Source organism: Carlito syrichta, unplaced genomic scaffold (genome assembly GCF_000164805.1).
Source record: "Carlito syrichta isolate Samal-C Ts95f unplaced genomic scaffold, Tarsius_syrichta-2.0.1 Scaffold303251, whole genome shotgun sequence".
NCBI classification, from domain to species: domain Eukaryota; kingdom Metazoa; phylum Chordata; class Mammalia; order Primates; family Tarsiidae; genus Carlito; species Carlito syrichta.
The window spans coordinates 23,241-34,877 of NW_007247347.1; positions in this window are offsets into that span (position 1 = coordinate 23,241).

Sequence of the window (11,637 nt, forward strand, 5' to 3'; positions counted from 1 at the left end):
CCAGGCGGGTCTTGAACCCGCGGGCTCAGACAATCCACTCACCTCAGCCTCCCAAAGCACGAGATTACAGGCTGAACCACCAAGTCTGGCTTTCAAACACTTTTATCCATTAATAATGGATTTGCTCCTCAGAGCAAGTTTGCAAGTTAAGTATTATTTACACTTTACATATTAGGTCACTGAGGTATTCTCATTTTCGAACACTGAAAGAGGTAAAGTAACTTACATAAGGCCACAGAATACAGTAGTAGAATGACCTTTATTTTGTAATTTTTGAGTACTTATTCTGTGTCACATGTTTTACTTGGCCATTAAAGGACCAGTGATGAGCAAAACAGATGGTTTTTAAGGAAGACAGGTAGTCACATGGTCAAACACAAATTCATAATCACAAACTGACAAAACCCATTAGGAAAAGGTAAAGGTTCTCTGAGGTCCATACTGGAGAATACTGGGCTTATTCTGGGTGAGGGTGGGAGTTTGGGAACGCAGTGACTTCTGGGCTGAGCTCTGTTTTGTTTTGTTTTGTTTTGTTTTTTTGTTTTGTTTTGAGTTGGAGTCTCACTCTGTCGCCCAGACTGGAGTGCAGTGGCCGCTTCCGGCCATCGCAGCCTCAAGCTGCTGGGCTCCGGTGATCCTTCCACCTCAGCCTTCCGAGTAGCCGGAATTACAGGCATGGGCTACCACGCCCAGCTGATTTTTTGATTTATTGTAGAGATGAGGTCTCGCTGCCCAGGCGGGTCTCGAACCCGCGGGCTCAGGCAATCCACTCACCTCAGCCTCCCAAAGGCGCGGGATTACAGGCTGAGCCACCGAGCCCGGCTGGGGCTGAGCTCTGTAGGAGTTATGTAGGTGGTAGGGCGAGGGGTATTTCAGGCAGAGGGCCTAGCATGTGCAAAGGCCCTGGGACAGATCAGCGCTTGAGGATCTGAGGGGAATACAGAGAAGGGTGGAGAGTGTATGACATAGGTCTGCAGAGGTAGAACCCAGGACAAGATAGCCTTTGTAGGTCTGTCAAGGCTTTTGGCTTCCCTCTAAAATCAAGGGAAGACAGACCACTGAGTTAGAGACACTTAGATTTGCATTCTGGCTAAGAGTGAACTGAAAGATTCATGTTTGAACTTTTCAAAGGCTGGTGTGATAAACAAGCTGAGAGCCTATTGTGATAATCCAGGCAAAAGAGGTTTTGGGCAATGGTGATGATGTACAGATGTGGATGAAGTTGAGAAGTTTAGGTGGGGAAACTGACAGTGCTAAGTGAGTGCCATGCTTCCCCCCCCCCTTTCTTTTCTGCCTGGGGTATACTCCCCGTCTTCATCTAGTGAATTCCTGCTCATCTGTCAAATGACACATTAAGTCTACTGTGTCAGGAGTAGCCTTGACCTGCCTGACTCAGTCAAAGCCTGTTATACCCTCTTGTTCTTGTTTGTACCTCTCCTCCACATCATACTTCAAGGTTAGAATGTATGTGATCACTGGACTAGCTCTGATAGGGCAGGGTTTTTTCCTGATATGGTCATCTTTTTGTTAACAGCTAGGTGTTCAGATCCATATATGACATACAGTAGGTAGATGATTCAATATTTGAATGAGTGGCTTGCATATAGTTTAAATATTGGTGGAATGGGTTGGGGAATGATTGGTACCATTCATCCAAGAAGGGGAAGTCTACAGAAGACCAGTTGTGAGGAACTGATGTTGAGTTCCATTTCATACATGGTACGGTAGAGGTGCTTGAGACATGCAAGTTGGAATGTCCTTGGACAGTTGGATTTTCAGGCCTGGAGTATGAAGAAGGTCTAGTGTGGGAATGATAAATGCAGGGGCTGTTCTGCATAAGATGGCTATGGAAATGGCAAAATGGAAGTTGTGGTAGGTTAGGTGAGGGTGTCTAGGAAGGGTGTAGAATAAAACTCAGAACTGACTGTTAGGCTCCAGAGTAATAGTGGCCACTTGGGTGTAGAATGAGATAAGAGAAAGATGAGAACAGTATGGTGCTGTGAAGCCAAGTTAAAAGATGTTTCAAGAAGGAGCAAGCAGTCAGCAAATGCAGCTGAGATGAGGAAATAAGAGGAAGACTGGGCAAGGGCTGCTGGATTTAGGAATGGAGTCTGACGTCCAGGCTGGAGTGCAGTGGCATGCTCATGACCACCACAACCTTGACCTACTGAGCTCAGGCGATCCACCTCAGCCTTCCAAACCATGCCTGGCTAACTTTCTGATTTATTGTAGAGACAGGGTCTCAAGTGCCCATGCTGGTCTCAAATCCTTGGGCTCAGGCAATCCTCTCTGCCTCCCAGAGTGCTGGGATTACAGACATGAGCCATGCTGCCCGGCATTTGAAGTGGATTATTCAAGCCATCCATGGTGATTGAGAGCTGTGTTGGTGTGGTAGGGATGGGAAGTCAACTGAAGTGAGGCTTGCTTTGAATCCTGAGAATGCATTTCAGAAACAGGCTATGAAAGAGATGCGTGAGGGGCTAGAGGAGGATGTACTGCTGAATGTTCTTTTAAGATGGGAGACACTTAAGTGTGTCAAATGCCACTGGGAAGGATTCAGTTGAAAATGGGAGGTTGAACACAGATTGTGACATCGGATTTTTGAGGCGGTGGGCAAATATGGGATCCAAGGACAAGTGGAAAGGTGGGGTTTGGGTAGGAATGAGGACACTTCAGGATTGGGCTCGGGTCAGTCCTGCCGCTCACGGTGCCCTTAGGCAAGTCATTCTGGGCAAAATGGAACAGTGCTGAATAATCTGTTTCATAGGATGGTTGAGAGGATTACATGGAGTAATAATGCCAAGTGGCATATAGCAAGCGATTTGTTAAACAGCGACTTTCCACCTGTCACAATGCTCTGGCCTGAGCTGTTTTCTTGGTGGGTGTGTAGGGGGTCCCGTCGGAAAGGTTTGGGAGCTGTGGAGGCTGCACTTAACTAGTGTTGACGTAGTGCTCCTACGCCTGCCCCACGCCTGGCCTCCGGAGCCCTGGGTAGGGCCGCGCTGGGTCCAATTACTCACTGGGAAGGAGCAGAACCTGGACCTACCCCGTGAGCCCGGGCCCCCGTCCCTGCCGGGGCAGGCGGCTGTGCGTCATGGAGGAGGACCTAGCTTCCCCTGGGCGCAGACCACCTCGGGCCATTTGGCAGCTTCTTCACCAGCCCTCCTGCCCTTACTCTTAAACTTTTTTCACCTTCTGGAGAAAAACCAGAAAACCTGGCAGAAATCACGAGAACTCGCTCGGCTCCGGTGTGGACCGGCGTCCTCTGCTGGGCCGGCGGGCCGCTGCAGGCCTAAGGAGGGAGCTGCGCTTGCGCCCTGGCGTCTTTCCGAAACCCGTTTGCACGTCACTAGGCGGCGCCGGGGAATCAAGCTGAACACGCAGGCGCAGACGGCCGGCTCGGGCTGGAAAAATTACGCTTGCGAGAGGCTGCGCTTAATTTAAAGGCAGCGCGGTTCCGCCGCTCCCCAAAGCCAATTCTCTGGCTGTGGCGCCACCTGGGGGAGTGGGCTCGGGAACGGCCGCTCCTGCCCAGATTAGATCTGCGTCTGGGGTCGGTAGGATCTAGGACACTGAGCTGCTGAGGAGCCAAGCCACGGAGACGTGGGCTCTGAGATGCCTTGTGCGAGCTGCGGGGCTAGGTGGGCTGGCCAAAGGCGGTGGCTCCTCCAGCATCCCGGGCCTGGTGCATTTTGAGGTTGGGTGAGGCATCTAGGCCGAGACCTTCCATCCTGCTCCACGCGTGCGTTCCTCCTCGCATCCTTAGCTCTCTGGGGCTAGAGTTTCGAGCCATGGGCATCTCTGTGTTTCCTTGGTCCTCAGTTTCCCCAGTAGTAAACAGCCTACTTTCCCCTTTGTAAATCTCAGGTGAAGTGGGGCCCTGGTTGTAAAGCCTGGACCAGGCCTGGCATCCCTTGGGTCAAGGTGACGTGCCCAACACGTCTAACACCTCTTACTTTGTCTTGGACCCAGCATGCCTCTCTGTGGCCCTCACGTGGATGGAGAGGCGTGATCTCCCTTCTCCCCACTACTGTTCAGATCCACCAGCCCTCCTCATTCATCCAGCCCTGGTCAAGGTGCCCCACCCCAGTGGCCTGGGTCTGGCCTCCTTCATGGCTGCTGCTTCGAGAGGTCCCTGTGTCCATAGGTGGTCAGGTAGCCCCAGTCTTGGACAGCTGCCTGCAGTCGGCCCCTGGCTCAGAGAGGGGAAAACACAGCTGAAGAAGGGCTGAGTGCCACTTTCCCTCTTCCATTTGTCTTGGAGGCTGACATGGGAGAAAACCCCAAAGGACCAAGTGCACCTTCACAGTTTCACCACAAGTATCCTGATTGGGCGTCTGGTGCCTAGCTGATAGTGCAGGCCCCGGCCGCAGCCCCACCGGAAGCCGGCGCTGCCAGCGGTTGGGGGCTGCAGGCTCAGACAGGAAATGCCCCTGGGTGTACCCCAGGGCCCATGGCCTACACAAAGATCTGTTGCTTTGGATGAAGACTGGCGCCATTTTGGAGCTGGGCCTGACTCTGGGACACTGACCTGGTCCTGGGGCTGGTGGTGGCTGGGGACTGCTCTGTCACCTACCGGGCAGGTTTGGGAGATGACAGGGAGGAAAGAGAGAACCTTCAGACTGGGCTAGACCCGAACCAAGAGCTGAATCAGCCTCTCCTACCATAGCCAAGCCCTTCAGGGTGGCCCCTACCCAGCCCTTTAAAGTCTCAACTTCCATCAGGTCCTTGGTTTCAGATGAACTGTGACAGATACAGAATGAAATGCAGGGAACACAGAAGTGAGCAGAACAGTAGTAGTATTGGGCACTGGGAAAGACAGATTGAATGGGAGGAGGGGGCAATTAGGAGGAGTGATCACAAGGTCTGAAGGATTTGCATGTGGGGGATGATGGGAGGGAGGAGCCCCAATTCAAGTCTCCTTTTTTGACTTTTATTCATGAGTTAGAATCCAGAAAGACTCATTTTAAGATGGGTGTCTTAGTCTGCTATGGCTGTTATAACAAAAGATTATAGACTGGGTGGCTTATAAACAGAACTTTATTTCTCACAGTTCTGGAGACTGGGAAGTCCAAGACCAGGACGCTGGCAGATGAGGTCCTGATTCTTGGTTCAAAGATGGCACCTTCTTGTGTCCTCACATGGTGGCAGAGGCGAGGGAACTCTTTGGGATCTCTTTTTTTTTTTTTTTTTTAAGTTGGAGTCTCACTCTGTTGCCCAGACTGGAGTGCAGTGGCCGCTCCCTGCCCCTGCAACCTTGACCTGCCGGGCTCCGGTGATCCTTCTGCCTCAGCCTTCCAAGTAGCCGGAATTACAGGCACGCGCTACCATGCCCGGCTGATTTTTTGGTTTATTGTAGAGATGAGGTCTCGCCAAGTTGCCCAGGCGAATTTTGAACCCGCGGGCTCAGGCAATCCACTCACCTCGGCCTCCCAAAGCACGGGATTACAGGCTGAGCCACCGAGCCCGGCTGGGATCTCTTTTATAAAGGGCACTTATCCCATAGCTGAGGGCTCTGACCTTATGGCTTAATCACCTCCCAAAGGCCACATCACCTAATGCCCTTTCACAGGGGGTTAGGTTTCATCATATGAATTTTGGGTGGGATGCAAACATTCAGTTCATAGCAATGGAAAAGACAGGAGCCCATTAAATTGATAACAGAGAGGGAAAGATTGTAGATCCAGAAGAGAAGGGGCCAATCAACAGAGTCTGGAAGAGCAGGATTGGGTGGAATTGAAGGTTTAAGGGAGAGATCTTAAGGGAAAACCCTGAGAGATTATGCCTCCCATTAGCCTAGAGGAAACTGGCAAAGACCTGCTCAAATTTCTCCTGGCAGTCTTCCCTATTACCCAGGTGGGCTGAGAGGCACCAAACTTATACCACTTGGCACTGCTCTCTAAAGGGGAATGAACTGCTTGCCTCTCTAAACTGGAAGCTCTCTCTCAGCAGAGTTTTTAAAAAGGAGACAGGTCATCAATTCACTTAACAAGTATCTTTACTTTGTGTCAGGCACTATTTTAGGTATCGGTGACACAATAAGCAGGACAAAGTCTCGTGTGACTTTTATAAAGACAAGAAACTAGAAAAGGAACCATTGCAGGTGGCAATACATGCTATGATGGAAATACAGTAGAGTATTATAATAAATGGATGTAGTCTGAAGGGTCAGGGAAGGCATCCCCAGGAGGAGACAGCTGAGCGGAGACCAGGGAAGCTGAGAGCTGGGGCAGGCAGTTTAGCAGGGTGTGGGCTGCGTGGCCCTAAATCCTGCAGCTTCTTTCCTCCTGGTTTCTTCCCCACCCCATCCAGGTGTCCTCCTCCAAGTCAGGTTTTGTGCATACCTGCCATCCTGGGCACCACAACTCAGCTCCCAGTTTCCTCTCCCTCAGGCCTGGGTCCTGGTGCCCACATGGCCCTGACACTCATGGGCTGCTCTGCTGGCCTTTGCATCAGGAAGTGGCCATACCCTCACCACATGCCTGACGGGCGTCTGACCCACTCGAGACTCAGGGCTTGTTTGTCTCCTCTGAGCCTCACATTGGTCACCTGGAGAATGGGGACCATAATGATATGAGGCCTGGAAGGGCTCCATGGTGTGGCATGAGGAAAGGCCCTGGCACAGTGCTGGCCCGGCACACTCTCTGCCCTGGACAGTTACCAGGATGACCAGTCTGATTTTTGGTTTAAACTGAGCATAGCTGTTTACAAAGTGCTTTGTAAATGTTCTTGTATTCCTTGGTTCAGACAGCAGTCAAGGTCTCAGTGCACTTTGGGCTGGAGCCCAGGCGTGAAGGGAGGAGCCAACCCTGGCTAAATCAGATAAACCTGGGCCAGGCCCCACTCGTGACCTTGAGCAAGTCCTGTGTGACCTTGGGCAAGTCCTCTCCGTCTCTGAGCTTTGTCTTACTGTACAGCGACAGATGTCTGAGGGCCTCTAGGGTTGATGTGCTGGGGTCCTGGGGCCAGTAATGCAGAAAGAGTCCCAGGAGCAGCCTCAGTTGAGGGAGGAAGGAAACACAAGGATTGTTTCTTGTTTTTTTCCCCAAAATTCCTGTTTCTCCCCAGTGCTGGGATGAGGCAGGTCTGAGACCACATGGCAGGTTTCCTCGTTGTCTTGTCAGTGAGCTGTGTGTAATGTAAATCCTTCCTGACCCCCGTGACTGGTGCTAGCAGAGTGGGGTCTTCTCTCTCTATGTTCCCTGTACACCCTCATGGGGGGAGGCGCAGAAGGCACACAGCCATGCACAGGGCTGCACGTGCACAAACCATTCCCACACCCGTGATCCTCACTGAGGCTCACAGACATGCACGCACAGGTACACACCCGCTGCTAGGCAGATTTGTATATGCCGGATATTGGGCACTCGCTCTGCCCTGGGTCCTGTTCTTGGCCCTGGGGATACTGTAGGGAATGGGCAAAATCCCCACCCTCAAGCACCACATGAAGCCCCTAGAGATGCGCGCTAGGTTATAACAGTGTCAAATGCATGCCATGCTGACTCGGCGCCAGGTGCTGCTCTGGTGGCCACTCTGTTGCAGCTGAGGGAATGTGCACAGCATGTGAGCATGGCTTTCTGGTCTCAGTGCCTGTCCCACAAACTCCCCTTCATGCACACGCATAGATTTCTGGAACCAGACAGGGGCACCCAGAAACACTTTGCATGGTGTACTCACATGGTGGGTGCCGAGGGCTCACCATGCGCTGCTCCTCTGGGGAGCACCTGTCCCTTCTTTAAGTCTTAGCCCTAGGTCCTGTCGCTCTGATCCCAGGGCCTGGGGCGGATACCCCAGTGCCTGCCCCCTTTCCTGACCACCTCTCTCCGCCAGACTGGGGTCCTGGAGCCAGGACATGGAGCTTGGGCCTGCACAAAGGTCTGGAACAGAGACCTCCAGGGGTCTGTGCATATGGGGAGAGAGTGCTGGATGGACATGGATGGGGACTTCGAGGCAGGCCACTGAAGTTCTTTCTGCCTGTTTCCACATTCAAACAATGGACCAGATAGTAGTACCTATGGTGTAAGAATGACAAATCTGTATGTAAACAGACATTGTGCCTGTGACATAGCAGTTATGATTTATTTGTGTGTGTCTGTGTAGGAGGGAAGGATTTTGGAGCCTTTTAGGATTTGGGAATTGCAATTCTTGGCAGAGGCTGTCTCAAAGGCCTTTTCCAGTGTGACCGCCTTGTGAGCCTGGGGACACTGCCCACTCATTTACCCAAACCCATGGTCTGACATCTGTGGGCCAGACACAGAGGCCACATGGCAGTGCTGTCCTCAGGGGCCCCAGCTGGCAGAGGCACAGATAAGACAGTGGACTAACAGGGTCTGTGACTGGGCATGGAAGACCTGGGGGTTTAAATAAGCCAGGCTGTGCACTGGCTATTTTATTATCATTTGTCCTCCTTTTGTCTTTTTAATCAGATTGGGGCTCCCTGCCCTCTGTCATTGCTGTATCTTCCTGAATCCTGACCCCAATTCTCCTTGCCCACTGGAAAGTCATCCTGTATGCGACATGTGTTGATAGATGCAACGTGCACGCTGCAGAAATGTGTGTGAGTTTTCACATACACATTCATGTCCATTTGGACTGAGAGCACAGTCTCATGCTGGTTGTCCTAGCCTATTCAGGTTGTGATAATGAAATAGCAAAATTGGGGAGCTTATGACAACAGATATTTATTTCTTACAGTTTGGGAGGGTGGAAACCCCAAGATCAGGAGTAGCAGGGTCATGTTCTGGTGAGAGCTCTGTTCCAGGATGCAGACTGCTGATATCTCACTGTGTCGTCACATGCAGAAGGACCCAGCTGGAGCTCCAGCGAGGTCTCTGTTATCAGACATTAGACACAACCATGAGCACTCCTCCCTCAGGACCTAACCACCCACAAAAGGCCCCACTTCCTAATACCATCACTTTGGGGTTAGGATGTCAACATATACATTTGAGGAGGGACACAAACATTTGAACCGTAGCACTGGTTTCAGTTGTCATCCAAGTCACCACGGGTACATCCAGGCTACCCTGTAACCAGAGATCCACACTAGATCTGTCTTCTGCCTCATGTCTTGCTTCCATCTTCCCTCATGTGTGACCACCTACTCCCCAGAGGTGGACACTCATGGGGACACCTATAGCATCATTTCCCCTCTGTGTCTCCCCAGAGCTCCCCAGTGATGGACAGCCACATCCTCATGTCTAGTCACCCCCTTCCCGGGGGATGATGCTCACACCTTCATCTCTCTTCTATGCTTAATGCTGCAGTGGAGAGACTGGGGTGGTGCTTGGGTGTGCTAAGTTAAATCTGTGGCTTAGCAGGGTGGGATTCAGGAGAAATCGGCAGCGCAGCACCAGTTTGCTACCTTGTAACACCTACAGCTCCTTAATGGAGACAGAGCCCTGTCCAGAGCTCCACGCTCTCTGTGACCGTTCTCTCTAGCTGGCATGGATTCACTTTATTTTATTTACATTGTATTTGATTTATTTTTATTAAAAATTTTTTTGACAATACTGTGGCAGAAGTGTTTGATTTTTAAATCTGCCTTTATTTAGGCATGTGAAAGTAGTTTCCACTTATGTCAGAGATACAAAGTTTCATTTAAAAGTAAATTGAAACAGAATGACTTGAACAGAGAGGAACTGGGTCAGCCAGAAGCTCAGCCTTGCAGATTCTGGGAGTTAAGTGGCCTGGTTTGGATTGCTGCATTTGATATTGCCTAACTGTGTGATTATGGAAAGGCACTTAAGTGCTCTGAGCCTCAATTTTCCGTTGATAAAATGTGGTGATATTAATTCCTAACTCAGAATGTGATCGCTGATATGAGCCTCAAATAAGTTGACAGATTTCAGGCGGTGCCCATGAACAGCACTGCTAGGTAGGACTGTGTCATTATTATTAAGTTGAGTCTCTCTCTGTCATCCAGGCTGGAGTGCAGTGGCATGCTCACGGCCACTGCAGCCTTGACCTGCCGGGCTCAGGCGACCCTTCTGCCTCAACCTTGCAAGAAACTGGAACTACAAGCGGTTGCCACCATGCCCAGCTAATTTTTTTTATTTATGGTAGAGAAGAGGTCTCACCAAGTTGCTTAGGCATGTCTAGAACCCCTGGGCTCAGGCAGTGCTCTCACCTCTGCCTCCTAAAATGTTAGGATTAAAGGTGTGAGCCATTGTGCTTGACTAGGACTGTGTCATTATGTGAACATTAAGATGGATAATATGAGGCAGCTGAGCACATAATTCCAGCACTTTGGAAGGCCATGGTGAGAGGATTGTTTGAGCCCAGGGTTTCAAGACAAGCCTGGGCAACATAGAGAGACCTCATCTCTGCACAAAACCAAAAAATTAGCCATGCGTGCACCTGTAGTCCCAGCTGTTTGGGAGGCTGAGGTGGAAGGATCACTGGAACCCAGAAGGTCGAGGCTGTGGTGAACCGCGATTGTGCCACTGCACTCCAGTGTGGACGACAGAGTGAGATCCAAACTCAGAAAAGAAAAAAAGAAAGAAAGATGGGAGTTATGTACGTACAGCAAATGATGCCAAGGTAGACTTGAATGCTGGCAAAACACTGATGTGGTCCAGCTCACATTTCAGAGGGAAGACTGAGTGTCTTGTCTTCTGCCACCTCCACTGGCCTCAGTGAACCCAGTGGCTGTTAAGAGGAGGCTCTCTGGGGCCAGGCCTGTGGGTGGCTTTAGAGTGAGACAGGTCTCTGAGCCTCGGAGCCTCACTCGTAGAATGAGATAGTCCTATGCTTTGGGGGTCATGGAAGGCCATGCATGTAGAGCATACAGCAGGCACTCTATAAATGCTGATGTCCCACCTCACATCCCCCATGCCAGCTGCTCAGGAGCAAGTCTGACTTCATCCTCCGTTTCTTCTGTGGACGTGTTCCATGGCCTGGAACAAAGTTACTTCAAAGGAGTAACAAAGGAGAGGCAACCCTCTCCTTCCTAAAGTGGGACACTGGGCACTGGCTCTTGAGTGGTGCTCGAGGTTCAGGGGAGAGTTAGACAACCCTCACCTCCCTCCAGAGACTTTCCGAGGCCGGCGGAGCTCCTTGCCACCAGAGGGCGTCCCCGCCTAGGGCATGCATACCGTACCTCCTCGCCAGGCGGGAAGAGAAACAGGGTGCCTGCAGGGAAGGGTGTGGGTGCCAGCCTGGGCACTGGGGCTGCTTGTCAGGATTTGAATCCTGGCTGCGCCACTCCCTGGTTGTGTAATCCTGCCTGCCTTGGTTTCCTCATCTTTGATGTAGTGTTATCCCTGATGTGGGGATATTGCAGGGCTGTTGTGACATGAACGTCAGACATTGTTACCGAGCTCCTTCTCCAAGCCAGGCCCTAGTGGGAATCAGATATCCTTCTGTCTTGGCTCTTCACACTTGCCCCAGGGGCTGAGGTTTCTATTCAGGAAACTGGGGCTTAGGGAAGGACAGCCGAAGCCCCCAGTGCGGTAAGGTGCCCACTGGGATTGGAACTTGGTGAATGGCTCCCGACGGGGCCTGTCATGTCATGCTGCTGAAGCTGGGCACTCCCCTGACCTTGAGCACCCGCAGATATGCCATGGGCAGAGTGTCCAGAGTGGCTGTACCTGCAGCGGCGGACCGCGAGCCTCTGGGCCTTCAAGTGGGGACCCA